The sequence below is a fragment of the Gadus morhua genome, chromosome 1, assembly GCF_902167405.1.
Source record: "Gadus morhua chromosome 1, gadMor3.0, whole genome shotgun sequence".
Taxonomy (NCBI): Eukaryota; Metazoa; Chordata; class Actinopteri; order Gadiformes; family Gadidae; genus Gadus; species Gadus morhua.
The window spans coordinates 476,819-492,238 of NC_044048.1; the positions used below are offsets into that span (position 1 = coordinate 476,819).

The 15,420-nt window shown below is 39.0% G+C and overlaps 24 non-coding genes across 24 annotated transcripts; all 24 read right to left on the reverse strand.

Annotated features, from left to right (window-relative positions):
- Window positions 1–345: 345 nt before the first annotated feature.
- Window positions 346–427, reverse strand: trnas-uga (transfer RNA serine (anticodon UGA)). Its single transcript has one exon. It is a non-coding gene; the product is annotated as a tRNA-Ser (tRNA).
- Window positions 428–1,077: 650 nt separating this feature from the next.
- trnas-cga (transfer RNA serine (anticodon CGA)) lies at window positions 1,078–1,159 on the reverse strand. The gene has a single exon. It is a non-coding gene; the product is annotated as a tRNA-Ser (tRNA).
- Window positions 1,160–1,983: 824 nt separating this feature from the next.
- Window positions 1,984–2,065, reverse strand: trnas-cga (transfer RNA serine (anticodon CGA)). Its single transcript has one exon. It is a non-coding gene; the product is annotated as a tRNA-Ser (tRNA).
- Window positions 2,066–2,391: 326 nt separating this feature from the next.
- On the reverse strand, window positions 2,392–2,473 carry trnas-uga (transfer RNA serine (anticodon UGA)). Its single transcript has one exon. It is a non-coding gene; the product is annotated as a tRNA-Ser (tRNA).
- A 650-nt stretch (window positions 2,474–3,123) lies between these two features.
- Window positions 3,124–3,205, reverse strand: trnas-cga (transfer RNA serine (anticodon CGA)). The gene has a single exon. It is a non-coding gene; the product is annotated as a tRNA-Ser (tRNA).
- A 377-nt stretch (window positions 3,206–3,582) lies between these two features.
- trnas-uga (transfer RNA serine (anticodon UGA)) lies at window positions 3,583–3,664 on the reverse strand. Its single transcript has one exon. It is a non-coding gene; the product is annotated as a tRNA-Ser (tRNA).
- Window positions 3,665–4,314: 650 nt separating this feature from the next.
- On the reverse strand, window positions 4,315–4,396 carry trnas-cga (transfer RNA serine (anticodon CGA)). Its single transcript has one exon. It is a non-coding gene; the product is annotated as a tRNA-Ser (tRNA).
- Window positions 4,397–4,773: 377 nt separating this feature from the next.
- On the reverse strand, window positions 4,774–4,855 carry trnas-uga (transfer RNA serine (anticodon UGA)). The gene has a single exon. It is a non-coding gene; the product is annotated as a tRNA-Ser (tRNA).
- Window positions 4,856–5,505: 650 nt separating this feature from the next.
- Window positions 5,506–5,587, reverse strand: trnas-cga (transfer RNA serine (anticodon CGA)). Its single transcript has one exon. It is a non-coding gene; the product is annotated as a tRNA-Ser (tRNA).
- A 377-nt stretch (window positions 5,588–5,964) lies between these two features.
- On the reverse strand, window positions 5,965–6,046 carry trnas-uga (transfer RNA serine (anticodon UGA)). Its single transcript has one exon. It is a non-coding gene; the product is annotated as a tRNA-Ser (tRNA).
- Window positions 6,047–6,696: 650 nt separating this feature from the next.
- Window positions 6,697–6,778, reverse strand: trnas-cga (transfer RNA serine (anticodon CGA)). Its single transcript has one exon. It is a non-coding gene; the product is annotated as a tRNA-Ser (tRNA).
- An 824-nt stretch (window positions 6,779–7,602) lies between these two features.
- On the reverse strand, window positions 7,603–7,684 carry trnas-cga (transfer RNA serine (anticodon CGA)). Its single transcript has one exon. It is a non-coding gene; the product is annotated as a tRNA-Ser (tRNA).
- Window positions 7,685–8,010: 326 nt separating this feature from the next.
- trnas-uga (transfer RNA serine (anticodon UGA)) lies at window positions 8,011–8,092 on the reverse strand. The gene has a single exon. It is a non-coding gene; the product is annotated as a tRNA-Ser (tRNA).
- A 650-nt stretch (window positions 8,093–8,742) lies between these two features.
- Window positions 8,743–8,824, reverse strand: trnas-cga (transfer RNA serine (anticodon CGA)). The gene has a single exon. It is a non-coding gene; the product is annotated as a tRNA-Ser (tRNA).
- Window positions 8,825–9,201: 377 nt separating this feature from the next.
- Window positions 9,202–9,283, reverse strand: trnas-uga (transfer RNA serine (anticodon UGA)). The gene has a single exon. It is a non-coding gene; the product is annotated as a tRNA-Ser (tRNA).
- A 650-nt stretch (window positions 9,284–9,933) lies between these two features.
- Window positions 9,934–10,015, reverse strand: trnas-cga (transfer RNA serine (anticodon CGA)). The gene has a single exon. It is a non-coding gene; the product is annotated as a tRNA-Ser (tRNA).
- A 377-nt stretch (window positions 10,016–10,392) lies between these two features.
- On the reverse strand, window positions 10,393–10,474 carry trnas-uga (transfer RNA serine (anticodon UGA)). The gene has a single exon. It is a non-coding gene; the product is annotated as a tRNA-Ser (tRNA).
- A 650-nt stretch (window positions 10,475–11,124) lies between these two features.
- trnas-cga (transfer RNA serine (anticodon CGA)) lies at window positions 11,125–11,206 on the reverse strand. The gene has a single exon. It is a non-coding gene; the product is annotated as a tRNA-Ser (tRNA).
- Window positions 11,207–12,030: 824 nt separating this feature from the next.
- trnas-cga (transfer RNA serine (anticodon CGA)) lies at window positions 12,031–12,112 on the reverse strand. The gene has a single exon. It is a non-coding gene; the product is annotated as a tRNA-Ser (tRNA).
- A 326-nt stretch (window positions 12,113–12,438) lies between these two features.
- trnas-uga (transfer RNA serine (anticodon UGA)) lies at window positions 12,439–12,520 on the reverse strand. Its single transcript has one exon. It is a non-coding gene; the product is annotated as a tRNA-Ser (tRNA).
- A 650-nt stretch (window positions 12,521–13,170) lies between these two features.
- On the reverse strand, window positions 13,171–13,252 carry trnas-cga (transfer RNA serine (anticodon CGA)). Its single transcript has one exon. It is a non-coding gene; the product is annotated as a tRNA-Ser (tRNA).
- A 377-nt stretch (window positions 13,253–13,629) lies between these two features.
- Window positions 13,630–13,711, reverse strand: trnas-uga (transfer RNA serine (anticodon UGA)). Its single transcript has one exon. It is a non-coding gene; the product is annotated as a tRNA-Ser (tRNA).
- A 650-nt stretch (window positions 13,712–14,361) lies between these two features.
- Window positions 14,362–14,443, reverse strand: trnas-cga (transfer RNA serine (anticodon CGA)). The gene has a single exon. It is a non-coding gene; the product is annotated as a tRNA-Ser (tRNA).
- A 377-nt stretch (window positions 14,444–14,820) lies between these two features.
- Window positions 14,821–14,902, reverse strand: trnas-uga (transfer RNA serine (anticodon UGA)). Its single transcript has one exon. It is a non-coding gene; the product is annotated as a tRNA-Ser (tRNA).
- Between the last annotated feature and the right edge of the window lie 518 nt (window positions 14,903–15,420).

Below are 15,420 nucleotides of genomic sequence, written 5' to 3' on the forward strand. Positions count from 1 at the left end.
AAAAAGACCCTGATGACAAGCGTTGAAAATATAGAAGTTCTTAAACTCAGAATAAAACATCAGTTCAAACATCTTCATAGAGGTGTATCAACGTGAAACCACAAATTCATTATCATCCTTTATTTCCTTGACCTATATAAATAACAATTTTTGGTCATTTTTTGTCATTTTTTGGCATTTTATTCAAAAAGAGTCCCAAGGGACCTGGGATAGATTAAAGTGGCCCTTGTTATACATTGAAACATCCGTTTCCAGCTTCAAACTTCATTTTTGTTTGTCAAATTTACAAGACTAGTTTGGCCAGTTGTCATGTCAAGAAACTCAACACGGAATATTAACATACAACGCTGTGAGCAGGATTTGAACCTGCGCGGGTAACACCCATTGGATTTCAAGTCCAACGCCTTAACCACTCGTCCATCACAGCACGATGTGCAAGTACCCAAATGGCATTTTATTCAAAAAGAGTCCCAAGGGACCTGGGATAGATTAAAGTGGCCCTTGTTACGCATTGAAACATCCGTTTCCAGCTTCAAACTTCATTTTTGTTTGTCAAATTTACAAGACAAATTTTCCATAACCGGATTAGTTTCTAATAAGATGCCCCTGGTAGAATTTGAACCGGCCCGGATCGAAACCGTTGGATTTTGGATGTAAATTCATTACCCCTCTCTCATCATAAGACCTTTATGAATGAAACAAAGGGAATAACTGTTGGTCAACTTGGATTGGCCTTTAAGAATTTCTCGGGCTTGTCGATTGGTTGATCTAGTCAAAAATCTCAGCAGACAGGTATATGTGAAGTATTTGAGCTTTCGCTATTCCCACTGAGTTTTCGAGTCTAATGCCTTAGACACTGCTTCATAACACATTCATATTTTTGGTGTGAACCCAGATTTTATTGGCAAAAGTTTCCCAATCACATGCAGTGAACAAAGACGGTCCTCAATACCCAGTATAACAAGTGTTTAAACAATCTTCATAGCGGAGGTTCAAATGGAAAGGAATGAATCCACAACTTTAAATTTCTCCTTTGAGATAATCAAATGAGGACGGAATGGTTCCATTGAAAAGAATCGCTGTGAGCAGGAATCGAACCTGCGCGGGGAAACCCCATTGGATTTCGAGTCCAACGCCTTAACCTCTCGGCCATCACAGCGTCAATACATGTATACCAATGTGAAATTTGAAAAAAAGACCCTGATGACAAGCGTTGAAAATATAGAAGTTCTTAAACTCAGAATAAAACATCAGTTCAAACATCTTCATAGAGGTGTATCAACGTGAAACCACAAATTCATTATCATCCTTTATTTCCTTGACCTATATAAATAACAATTTTTGGTCATTTTTTGGCATTTTATTCAAAAAGAGTCCCAAGGGACCTGGGATAGATTAAAGTGGCCCTTGTTATACATTGAAACATCCGTTTCCAGCTTCAAACTTCATTTTTGTTTGTCAAATTTACAAGACAAATTTTCCATAACCGGATTAGTTTCTAATAAGATGCCCCTGGTAGAATTTCAACCGGCCAGGATCGAAACCGTTGGATTTTGGATGTAAATTCATTACCCCTCTCTCATCATAAGACCTTTATGAATGAAACAAAGGGAATATCTGTTGGTCAAGTTGGATTGGCCTTTAAGAATTTCTCGGGCTTGTCGATTGGTTGATCTAGTCAAAAATCTCAGCAGACAGGTATATGTGAAGTATTTGAGCTTTCGCTATTCCCACTGAGTTTTCGAGTCTAATGCCTTAAACACTGCTTCATAACACATTCATATTTTTGGTGTGAACCCAGATTTTATTGGCAAAAGTTTCCCAATCACATGCAGTGAACAAAGACGGTCCTCAATACCCAGTATAACAAGTGTTTTAACAATCTTCATAGCGGAGGTTCAAATGGAAAGGAATGAATACACAACTTTAAATTTCTCCTTTGAGATAATCAAATGAGGACGGAATGGTTCCATTGAATAGATTCGCTGTGAGCAGGATTTGAACCTGCGCGGGGAAACCCCATTGGATTTCGAGTCCAACGCCTTAACCTCTCGGCGATCACAGCAGCAATAAATAAAATCCAATGGGAAATTTTAAAAAAGGTCCCAGAGGACAAGCGTTGGAAATATAGAAGTTCTTAAACGCAGAATAAAACATCAGTTCAAACATCTCCATAGAGGTGTATCAACGTGAAACCACAAATTCATTATCATCCTTTATTTCCTTGACCTATATAAATGACAATTTTTTGATTGATTTAGAGTTAATAGCTGTGAGCAAGATTAGAACATATTCGGCGATAACAGCATCGGATTTTGACTACATCTTCTTACCCACCTAGTTTGGCCAGATGTCATGTCAAGAAACTCAACACGGAATATTAACATACCACGCTGTGAGCAGGATTTGAACCTGCGCGGGTAACACCCATTGGATTTCAAGTCCAACGCCTTAACCACTCGGCCATCACAGCACAATGGGGAAGTACCCAAATGGCATTTTATTCAAAAAGAGTCCCAAGGGACCTGGGATAGATTAAAGTGGCCCTTGTTACGCATTGAAACATCCGTTTCCAGCTTCAAACTTCATTTTTGTTTGTCAAATTTACAAGACAAATTTTCCATAACCGGATTAGTTTCTAATAAGATGCCCCTGGTAGAATTTGAACCGGCCCGGATCGAAACCGTTGGATTTTGGATGTAAATTCATTACCCCTCTCTCATCATAAGACCTTTATGAATGAAACAAAGGGAATAACTGTTGGTCAACTTGGATTGGCCTTTAAGAATTTCTCGGGCTTGTCGATTGGTTGATCTAGTCAAAAATCTCAGCAGACAGGTATATGTGAAGTATTTGAGCTTTCGCTATTCCCACTGAGTTTTCGAGTCTAATGCCTTAGACACTGCTTCATAACACATTCATATTTTTGGTGTGAACCCAGATTTTATTGGCAAAAGTTTCCCAATCACATGCAGTGAACAAAGACGGTCCTCAATACCCAGTATAACAAGTGTTTTAACAATCTTCATAGCGGAGGTTCAAATGGAAAGGAATGAATCCACAACTTTAAATTTCTCCTTTGAGATAATCAAATGAGGACGGAATGGTTCCATTGAAAAGAATCGCTGTGAGCAGGAATCGAACCTGCGCGGGGAAACCCCATTGGATTTCGAGTCCAACGCCTTAACCTCTCGGCCATCACAGCGTCAATACATGTATACCAATGGGAAATTTGAAAAAAAGACCCTGATGACAAGCGTTGAAAATATAGAAGTTCTTAAACTCAGAATAAAACATCAGTTCAAACATCTTCATAGAGGTGTATCAACGTGAAACCACAAATTCATTATCATCCTTTATTTCCTTGACCTATATAAATAACAATTTTTGGTCATTTTTTGTCATTTTTTGGCATTTTATTCAAAAAGAGTCCCAAGGGACCTGGGATAGATTAAAGTGGCCCTTGTTATACATTGAAACATCCGTTTCCAGCTTCAAACTTCATTTTTGTTTGTCAAATTTACAAGACTAGTTTGGCCAGATGTCATGTCAAGAAACTCAACACGGAATATTAACATACAACGCTGTGAGCAGGATTTGAACCTGCGCGGGTAACACCCATTGGATTTCAAGTCCAACGCCTTAACCACTCGGCCATCACAGCACGATGGGTAAGTACCCAAATGGCATTTTATTCAAAAAGAGTCCCAAGGGACCTGGGATAGATTAAAGTGGCCCTTGTTACGCATTGAAACATCCGTTTCCAGCTTCAAACTTCATTTTTGTTTGTCAAATTTACAAGACAAATTTTCCATAACCGGATTAGTTTCTAATAAGATGCCCCTGGTAGAATTTGAACCGGCCCGGATCTAAACCGTTGGATTTTGGATGTAAATTCATTACCCCTCTCTCATCATAAGACCTTTATGAATGAAACAAAGGGAATAACTGTTGGTCAACTTGGATTGGCCTTTAAGAATTTCTCGGGCTTGTCGATTGGTTGATCTAGTCAAAAATCTCAGCAGACAGGTATATGTGAAGTATTTGAGCTTTCGCTATTCCCACTGAGTTTTCGAGTCTAATGCCTTAGACACTGCTTCATAACACATTCATATTTTTGGTGTGAACCCAGATTTTATTGGCAAAAGTTTCCCAATCACATGCAGTGAACAAAGACGGTCCTCAATACCCAGTATAACAAGTGTTTTAACAATCTTCATAGCGGAGGTTCAAATGGAAAGGAATGAATCCACAACTTTAAATTTCTCCTTTGAGATAATCAAATGAGGACGGAATGGTTCCATTGAAAAGAATCGCTGTGAGCAGGAATCGAACCTGCGCGGGGAAACCCCATTGGATTTCGAGTCCAACGCCTTAACCTCTCGGCCATCACAGCGTCAATACATGTATACCAATGGGAAATTTGAAAAAAAGACCCTGATGACAAGCGTTGAAAATATAGAAGTTCTTAAACTCAGAATAAAACATCAGTTCAAACATCTTCATAGAGGTGTATCAACGTGAAACCACAAATTCATTATCATCCTTTATTTCCTTGACCTATATAAATAACAATTTTTGGTCATTTTTTGTCATTTTTTGGCATTTTATTCAAAAAGAGTCCCAAGGGACCTGGGATAGATTAAAGTGGCCCTTGTTATACATTGAAACATCCGTTTCCAGCTTCAAACTTCATTTTTGTTTGTCAAATTTACAAGACTAGTTTGGCCAGATGTCATGTCAAGAAACTCAACACGGAATATTAACATACAACGCTGTGAGCAGGATTTGAACCTGCGCGGGTAACACCCATTGGATTTCAAGTCCAACGCCTTAACCACTCGGCCATCACAGCACGATGGGTAAGTACCCAAATGGCATTTTATTCAAAAAGAGTCCCAAGGGACCTGGGATAGATTAAAGTGGCCCTTGTTACGCATTGAAACATCCGTTTCCAGCTTCAAACTTCATTTTTGTTTGTCAAATTTACAAGACAAATTTTCCATAACCGGATTAGTTTCTAATAAGATGCCCCTGGTAGAATTTGAACCGGCCCGGATCGAAACCGTTGGATTTTGGATGTAAATTCATTACCCCTCTCTCATCATAAGACCTTTATGAATGAAACAAAGGGAATAACTGTTGGTCAACTTGGATTGGCCTTTAAGAATTTCTCGGGCTTGTCGATTGGTTGATCTAGTCAAAAATCTCAGCAGACAGGTATATGTGAAGTATTTGAGCTTTCGCTATTCCCACTGAGTTTTCGAGTCTAATGCCTTAGACACTGCTTCATAACACATTCATATTTTTGGTGTGAACCCAGATTTTATTGGCAAAAGTTTCCCAATCACATGCAGTGAACAAAGACGGTCCTCAATACCCAGTATAACAAGTGTTTTAACAATCTTCATAGCGGAGGTTCAAATGGAAAGGAATGAATCCACAACTTTAAATTTCTCCTTTGAGATAATCAAATGAGGACGGAATGGTTCCATTGAAAAGAATCGCTGTGAGCAGGAATCGAACCTGCGCGGGGAAACCCCATTGGATTTCGAGTCCAACGCCTTAACCTCTCGGCCATCACAGCGTCAATACATGTATACCAATGGGAAATTTGAAAAAAAGACCCTGATGACAAGCGTTGAAAATATAGAAGTTCTTAAACTCAGAATAAAACATCAGTTCAAACATCTTCATAGAGGTGTATCAACGTGAAACCACAAATTCATTATCATCCTTTATTTCCTTGACCTATATAAATAACAATTTTTGGTCATTTTTTGTCATTTTTTGGCATTTTATTCAAAAAGAGTCCCAAGGGACCTGGGATAGATTAAAGTGGCCCTTGTTATACATTGAAACATCCGTTTCCAGCTTCAAACTTCATTTTTGTTTGTCAAATTTACAAGACTAGTTTGGCCAGATGTCATGTCAAGAAACTCAACACGGAATATTAACATACAACGCTGTGAGCAGGATTTGAACCTGCGCGGGTAACACCCATTGGATTTCAAGTCCAACGCCTTAACCACTCGGCCATCACAGCACGATGTGCAAGTACCCAAATGGCATTTTATTCAAAAAGAGTCCCAAGGGACCTGGGATAGATTAAAGTGGCCCTTGTTACGCATTGAAACATCCGTTTCCAGCTTCAAACTTCATTTTTGTTTGTCAAATTTACAAGACAAATTTTCCATAACCGGATTAGTTTCTAATAAGATGCCCCTGGTAGAATTTGAACCGGCCCGGATCGAAACCGTTGGATTTTGGATGTAAATTCATTACCCCTCTCTCATCATAAGACCTTTATGAATGAAACAAAGGGAATAACTGTTGGTCAACTTGGATTGGCCTTTAAGAATTTCTCGGGCTTGTCGATTGGTTGATCTAGTCAAAAATCTCAGCAGACAGGTATATGTGAAGTATTTGAGCTTTCGCTATTCCCACTGAGTTTTCGAGTCTAATGCCTTAGACACTGCTTCATAACACATTCATATTTTTGGTGTGAACCCAGATTTTATTGGCAAAAGTTTCCCAATCACATGCAGTGAACAAAGACGGTCCTCAATACCCAGTATAACAAGTGTTTTAACAATCTTCATAGCGGAGGTTCAAATGGAAAGGAATGAATCCACAACTTTAAATTTCTCCTTTGAGATAATCAAATGAGGACGGAATGGTTCCATTGAAAAGAATCGCTGTGAGCAGGAATCGAACCTGCGCGGGGAAACCCCATTGGATTTCGAGTCCAACGCCTTAACCTCTCGGCCATCACAGCGTCAATACATGTATACCAATGGGAAATTTGAAAAAAAGACCCTGATGACAAGCGTTGAAAATATAGAAGTTCTTAAACTCAGAATAAAACATCAGTTCAAACATCTTCATAGAGGTGTATCAACGTGAAACCACAAATTCATTATCATCCTTTATTTCCTTGACCTATATAAATAACAATTTTTGGTCATTTTTTGGCATTTTATTCAAAAAGAGTCCCAAGGGACCTGGGATAGATTAAAGTGGCCCTTGTTATACATTGAAACATCCGTTTCCAGCTTCAAACTTCATTTTTGTTTGTCAAATTTACAAGACAAATTTTCCATAACCGGATTAGTTTCTAATAAGATGCCCCTGGTAGAATTTCAACCGGCCAGGATCGAAACCGTTGGATTTTGGATGTAAATTCATTACCCCTCTCTCATCATAAGACCTTTATGAATGAAACAAAGGGAATATCTGTTGGTCAAGTTGGATTGGCCTTTAAGAATTTCTCGGGCTTGTCGATTGGTTGATCTAGTCAAAAATCTCAGCAGACAGGTATATGTGAAGTATTTGAGCTTTCGCTATTCCCACTGAGTTTTCGAGTCTAATGCCTTAAACACTGCTTCATAACACATTCATATTTTTGGTGTGAACCCAGATTTTATTGGCAAAAGTTTCCCAATCACATGCAGTGAACAAAGACGGTCCTCAATACCCAGTATAACAAGTGTTTTAACAATCTTCATAGCGGAGGTTCAAATGGAAAGGAATGAATACACAACTTTAAATTTCTCCTTTGAGATAATCAAATGAGGACGGAATGGTTCCATTGAATAGATTCGCTGTGAGCAGGATTTGAACCTGCGCGGGGAAACCCCATTGCATTTCGAGTCCAACGCCTTAACCTCTCGGCGATCACAGCAGCAATAAATAAAATCCAATGGGAAATTTTAAAAAAGGTCCCAGAGGACAAGCGTTGAAAATATAGAAGTTCTTAAACGCAGAATAAAACATCAGTTCAAACATCTCCATAGAGGTGTATCAACGTGAAACCACAAATTCATTATCATCCTTTATTTCCTTGACCTATATAAATGACAATTTTTTGATTGATTTAGAGTTAATAGCTGTGAGCAAGATTAGAACATATTCGGCGATAACAGCATCGGATTTTGACTACATCTTCTTACCCACCTAGTTTGGCCAGATGTCATGTCAAGAAACTCAACACGGAATATTAACATACAACGCTGTGAGCAGGATTTGAACCTGCGCGGGTAACACCCATTGGATTTCAAGTCCAACGCCTTAACCACTCGGCCATCACAGCACAATGGGGAAGAACCCAAATGGCATTTTATTCAAAAAGAGTCCCAAGGGACCTGGGATAGATTAAAGTGGCCCTTGTTACGCATTGAAACATCCGTTTCCAGCTTCAAACTTCATTTTTGTTTGTCAAATTTACAAGACAAATTTTCCATAACCGGATTAGTTTCTAATAAGATGCCCCTGGTAGAATTTGAACCGGCCCGGATCGAAACCGTTGGATTTTGGATGTAAATTCATTACCCCTCTCTCATCATAAGACCTTTATGAATGAAACAAAGGGAATAACTGTTGGTCAACTTGGATTGGCCTTTAAGAATTTCTCGGGCTTGTCGATTGGTTGATCTAGTCAAAAATCTCAGCAGACAGGTATATGTGAAGTATTTGAGCTTTCGCTATTCCCACTGAGTTTTCGAGTCTAATGCCTTAGACACTGCTTCATAACACATTCATATTTTTGGTGTGAACCCAGATTTTATTGGCAAAAGTTTCCCAATCACATGCAGTGAACAAAGACGGTCCTCAATACCCAGTATAACAAGTGTTTTAACAATCTTCATAGAGGAGGTTCAAATGGAAAGGAATGAATCCACAACTTTAAATTTCTCCTTTGAGATAATCAAATGAGGACGGAATGGTTCCATTGAAAAGAATCGCTGTGAGCAGGAATCGAACCTGCGCGGGGAAACCCCATTGGATTTCGAGTCCAACGCCTTAACCTCTCGGCCATCACAGCGTCAATACATGTATACCAATGGGAAATTTGAAAAAAAGACCCTGATGACAAGCGTTGAAAATATAGAAGTTCTTAAACTCAGAATAAAACATCAGTTCAAACATCTTCATAGAGGTGTATCAACGTGAAACCACAAATTCATTATCATCCTTTATTTCCTTGACCTATATAAATAACAATTTTTGGTCATTTTTTGGCATTTTTTGGCATTTTATTCAAAAAGAGTCCCAAGGGACCTGGGATAGATTAAAGTGGCCCTTGTTATACATTGAAACATCCGTTTCCAGCTTCAAACTTCATTTTTGTTTGTCAAATTTACAAGACTAGTTTGGCCAGATGTCATGTCAAGAAACTCAACACGGAATATTAACATACTACGCTGTGAGCAGGATTTGAACCTGCGCGGGTAACACCCATTGGATTTCAAGTCCAACGCCTTAACCACTCGGCCATCACAGCACGATGGGTAAGTACCCAAATGGCATTTTATTCAAAAAGAGTCCCAAGGGACCTGGGATAGATTAAAGTGGCCCTTGTTACGCATTGAAACATCCGTTTCCAGCTTCAAACTTCATTTTTGTTTGTCAAATTTACAAGACAAATTTTCCATAACCGGATTAGTTTCTAATAAGATGCCCCTGGTAGAATTTGAACCGGCCCGGATCGAAACCGTTGGATTTTGGATGTAAATTCATTACCCCTCTCTCATCATAAGACCTTTATGAATGAAACAAAGGGAATAACTGTTGGTCAACTTGGATTGGCCTTTAAGAATTTCTCGGGCTTGTCGATTGGTTGATCTAGTCAAAAATCTCAGCAGACAGGTATATGTGAAGTATTTGAGCTTTCGCTATTCCCACTGAGTTTTCGAGTCTAATGCCTTAGACACTGCTTCATAACACATTCATATTTTTGGTGTGAACCCAGATTTTATTGGCAAAAGTTTCCCAATCACATGCAGTGAACAAAGACGGTCCTCAATACCCAGTATAACAAGTGTTTTAACAATCTTCATAGCGGAGGTTCAAATGGAAAGGAATGAATCCACAACTTTAAATTTCTCCTTTGAGATAATCAAATGAGGACGGAATGGTTCCATTGAAAAGAATCGCTGTGAGCAGGAATCGAACCTGCGCGGGGAAACCCCATTGGATTTCGAGTCCAACGCCTTAACCTCTCGGCCATCACAGCGTCAATACATGTATACCAATGGGAAATTTGAAAAAAAGACCCTGATGACAAGCGTTGAAAATATAGAAGTTCTTAAACTCAGAATAAAACATCAGTTCAAACATCTTCATAGAGGTGTATCAACGTGAAACCACAAATTCATTATCATCCTTTATTTCCTTGACCTATATAAATAACAATTTTTGGTCATTTTTTGTCATTTTTTGGCATTTTATTCAAAAAGAGTCCCAAGGGACCTGGGATAGATTAAAGTGGCCCTTGTTATACATTGAAACATCCGTTTCCAGCTTCAAACTTCATTTTTGTTTGTCAAATTTACAAGACTAGTTTGGCCAGATGTCATGTCAAGAAACTCAACACGGAATATTAACGTACAACGCTGTGAGCAGGATTTGAACCTGCGCGGGTAACACCCATTGGATTTCAAGTCCAACGCCTTAACCACTCGGCCATCACAGCACGATGGGCAAGTACCCAAATGGCATTTTATTCAAAAAGAGTCCCAAGGGACCTGGGATAGATTAAAGTGGCCCTTGTTACGCATTGAAACATCCGTTTCCAGCTTCAAACTTCATTTTTGTTTGTCAAATTTACAAGACAAATTTTCCATAACCGGATTAGTTTCTAATAAGATGCCCCTGGTAGAATTTGAACCGGCCCGGATCGAAACCGTTGGATTTTGGATGTAAATTCATTACCCCTCTCTCATCATAAGACCTTTATGAATGAAACAAAGGGAATAACTGTTGGTCAACTTGGATTGGCCTTTAAGAATTTCTCGGGCTTGTCGATTGGTTGATCTAGTCAAAAATCTCAGCAGACAGGTATATGTGAAGTATTTGAGCTTTCGCTATTCCCACTGAGTTTTCGAGTCTAATGCCTTAGACACTGCTTCATAACACATTCATATTTTTGGTGTGAACCCAGATTTTATTGGCAAAAGTTTCCCAATCACATGCAGTGAACAAAGACGGTCCTCAATACCCAGTATAACAAGTGTTTTAACAATCTTCATAGCGGAGGTTCAAATGGAAAGGAATGAATCCACAACTTTAAATTTCTCCTTTGAGATAATCAAATGAGGACGGAATGGTTCCATTGAAAAGAATCGCTGTGAGCAGGAATCGAACCTGCGCGGGGAAACCCCATTGGATTTCGAGTCCAACGCCTTAACCTCTCGGCCATCACAGCGTCAATACATGTATACCAATGGGAAATTTGAAAAAAAGACCCTGATGACAAGCGTTGAAAATATAGAAGTTCTTAAACTCAGAATAAAACATCAGTTCAAACATCTTCATAGAGGTGTATCAACGTGAAACCACAAATTCATTATCATCCTTTATTTCCTTGACCTATATAAATAACAATTTTTGGTCATTTTTTGGCATTTTATTCAAAAAGAGTCCCAAGGGACCTGGGATAGATTAAAGTGGCCCTTGTTATACATTGAAACATCCGTTTCCAGCTTCAAACTTCATTTTTGTTTGTCAAATTTACAAGACAAATTTTCCATAACCGGATTAGTTTCTAATAAGATGCCCCTGGTAGAATTTGAACCGGCCCGGATCGAAACCGTTGGATTTTGGATGTAAATTCATTACCCCTCTCTCATCATAAGACCTTTATGAATGAAACAAAGGGAATAACTGTTGGTCAACTTGGATTGGCCTTTAAGAATTTCTCGGGCTTGTCGATTGGTTGATCTAGTCAAAAATCTCAGCAGACAGGTATATGTGAAGTATTTGAGCTTTCGCTATTCCCACTGAGTTTTCGAGTCTAATGCCTTAAACACTGCTTCATAACACATTCATATTTTTGGTGTGAACCCAGATTTTATTGGCAAAAGTTTCCCAATCACATGCAGTGAACAAATACGGTCCTCAATACCCAGTATAACAAGTGTTTTAACAATCTTCATAGCGGAGGTTCAAATGGAAAGGAATGAATCCACAACTTTAAATTTCTCCTTTGAGATAATCAAATGAGGACAGAATGGTTCCATTGAATAGATTCGCTGTGAGCAGGATTTGAACCTGCGCGGGGAAACCGCATTGGATTTCGAGTCCAACCCCTTAACCTCTCGGCCATCACAGCGGCAATAAATAAAATCCAATGGGAAATTTTAAAAAAGGTCCCAGAGGACAAGCGTTGAAAATATAGAAGTTCTTAAACGCAGAATAAAACATCAGTTCAAACATCTTCATAGAGGTGTATCAACGTGAAACCACAAATTCATTATCATCCTTTATTTCCTTGACCTATATAAATGACAATTTTTTGATTGATTTAGAGTTAATAGCTGTGAGCAAGATTAGAACATATTCGGCGATTACAGCATCGGATTTTGACTACATCTTCTTACCCACCTAGTTTGGGCAGATGTCATGTCAAGAAACTCAACACAGAATATTAACATACAACGCTGTGAGCAGGATAAGAACCTGCACGGGTAACACCCATTGGATTTCAAGTCCAACGCCTTACCCACTCGGCCATCACAGCACAATTGACACGTACCCAAATGGCATTTTATTCAAAAAGAGTCCCAAGGGACCTGGGATAGATTAAAGTGGCCCTTGTTACGCATTGAAACATCCGTTTCCAGCTTCAAACTTCATTTTTGTTTGTCAAATTTACAAGACAAATTTTCCATAACCGGATTAGTTTCTAATAAGATGCCCCTGGTAGAATTTGAACCGGCCCGGATCGAAACCGTTGGATTTTGGATGTAAATTCATTACCCCTCTCTCATCATAAGACCTTTATGAATGAAACAAAGGGAATAACTGTTGGTCAACTTGGATTGGCCTTTAAGAATTTCTCGGGCTTGTCGATTGGTTGATCTAGTCAAAAATCTCAGCAGACAGGTATATGTGAAGTATTTGAGCTTTCGCTATTCCCACTGAGTTTTCGAGTCTAATGCCTTAGACACTGCTTCATAACACATTCATATTTTTGGTGTGAACCCAGATTTTATTGGCAAAAGTTTCCCAATCACATGCAGTGAACAAAGACGGTCCTCAATACCCAGTATAACAAGTGTTTTAACAATCTTCATAGCGGAGGTTCAAATGGAAAGGAATGAATCCACAACTTTAAATTTCTCCTTTGAGATAATCAAATGAGGACGGAATGGTTCCATTGAAAAGAATCGCTGTGAGCAGGAATCGAACCTGCGCGGGGAAACCCCATTGGATTTCGAGTCCAACGCCTTAACCTCTCGGCCATCACAGCGTCAATACATGTATACCAATGGGAAATTTGAAAAAAAGACCCTGATGACAAGCGTTGAAAATATAGAAGTTCTTAAACTCAGAATAAAACATCAGTTCAAACATCTTCATAGAGGTGTATCAACGTGAAACCACAAATTCATTATCATCCTTTATTTCCTTGACCTATATAAATAACAATTTTTGGTCATTTTTTGTCATTTTTTGGCATTTTATTCAAAAAGAGTCCCAAGGGACCTGGGATAGATTAAAGTGGCCCTTGTTATACATTGAAACATCCGTTTCCAGCTTCAAACTTCATTTTTGTTTGTCAAATTTACAAGACTAGTTTGGCCAGATGTCATGTCAAGAAACTCAACACGGAATATTAACATACAACGCTGTGAGCAGGATTTGAACCTGCGCGGGTAACACCCATTGGATTTCAAGTCCAACGCCTTAACCACTCGGCCATCACAGCACGATGGGTAAGTACCCAAATGGCATTTTATTCAAAAAGAGTCCCAAGGGACCTGGGATAGATTAAAGTGGCCCTTGTTACGCATTGAAACATCCGTTTCCAGCTTCAAACTTCATTTTTGTTTGTCAAATTTACAAGACAAATTTTCCATAACCGGATTAGTTTCTAATAAGATGCCCCTGGTAGAATTTGAACCGGCCCGGATCGAAACCGTTGGATTTTGGATGTAAATTCATTACCCCTCTCTCATCATAAGACCTTTATGAATGAAACAAAGGGAATAACTGTTGGTCAACTTGGATTGGCCTTTAAGAATTTCTCGGGCTTGTCGATTGGTTGATCTAGTCAAAAATCTCAGCAGACAGGTATATGTGAAGTATTTGAGCTTTCGCTATTCCCACTGAGTTTTCGAGTCTAATGCCTTAGACACTGCTTCATAACACATTCATATTTTTGGTGTGAACCCAGATTTTATTGGCAAAAGTTTCCCAATCACATGCAGTGAACAAAGACGGTCCTCAATACCCAGTATAACAAGTGTTTTAACAATCTTCATAGCGGAGGTTCAAATGGAAAGGAATGAATCCACAACTTTAAATTTCTCCTTTGAGATAATCAAATGAGGACGGAATGGTTCCATTGAAAAGAATCGCTGTGAGCAGGAATCGAACCTGCGCGGGGAAACCCCATTGGATTTCGAGTCCAACGCCTTAACCTCTCGGCCATCACAGCGTCAATACATGTATACCAATGGGAAATTTGAAAAAAAGACCCTGATGACAAGCGTTGAAAATATAGAAGTTCTTAAACTCAGAATAAAACATCAGTTCAAACATCTTCATAGAGGTGTATCAACGTGAAACCACAAATTCATTATCATCCTTTATTTCCTTGACCTATATAAATAACAATTTTTGGTCATTTTTTGTCATTTTTTGGCATTTTATTCAAAAAGAGTCCCAAGGGACCTGGGATAGATTAAAGTGGCCCTTGTTATACATTGAAACATCCGTTTCCAGCTTCAAACTTCATTTTTGTTTGTCAAATTTACAAGACTAGTTTGGCCAGATGTCATGTCAAGAAACTCAACACGGAATATTAACATACAACGCTGTGAGCAGGATTTGAACCTGCGCGGGTAACACCCATTGGATTTCAAGTCCAACGCCTTAACCACTCGGCCATCACAGCACGATGTGCAAGTACCCAAATGGCATTTTATTCAAAAAGAGTCCCAAGGGACCTGGGATAGATTAAAGTGGCCCTTGTTACGCATTGAAACATCCGTTTCCAGCTTCAAACTTCATTTTTGTTTGTCAAATTTACAAGACAAATTTTCCATAACCGGATTAGTTTCTAATAAGATGCCCCTGGTAGAATTTGAACCGGCCCGGATCGAAACCGTTGGATTTTGGATGTAAATTCATTACCCCTCTCTCATCATAAGACCTTTATGAATGAAACAAAGGGAATAACTGTTGGTCAACTTGGATTGGCCTTGAAGAATTTCTCGGGCTTGTCGATTGGTTGATCTAGTCAAAAATCTCAGCAGACAGGTATATGTGAAGTATTTGAGCTTTCGCTATTCCCACTGAGTTTTCGAGTCTAATGCCTTAGACACTGCTTCATAACACATTCATATTTTTGGTGTGAACCCAGATTTTATTGGCAAAAGTTTCCCAATCACATGCAGTGAACAAAGACGGTCC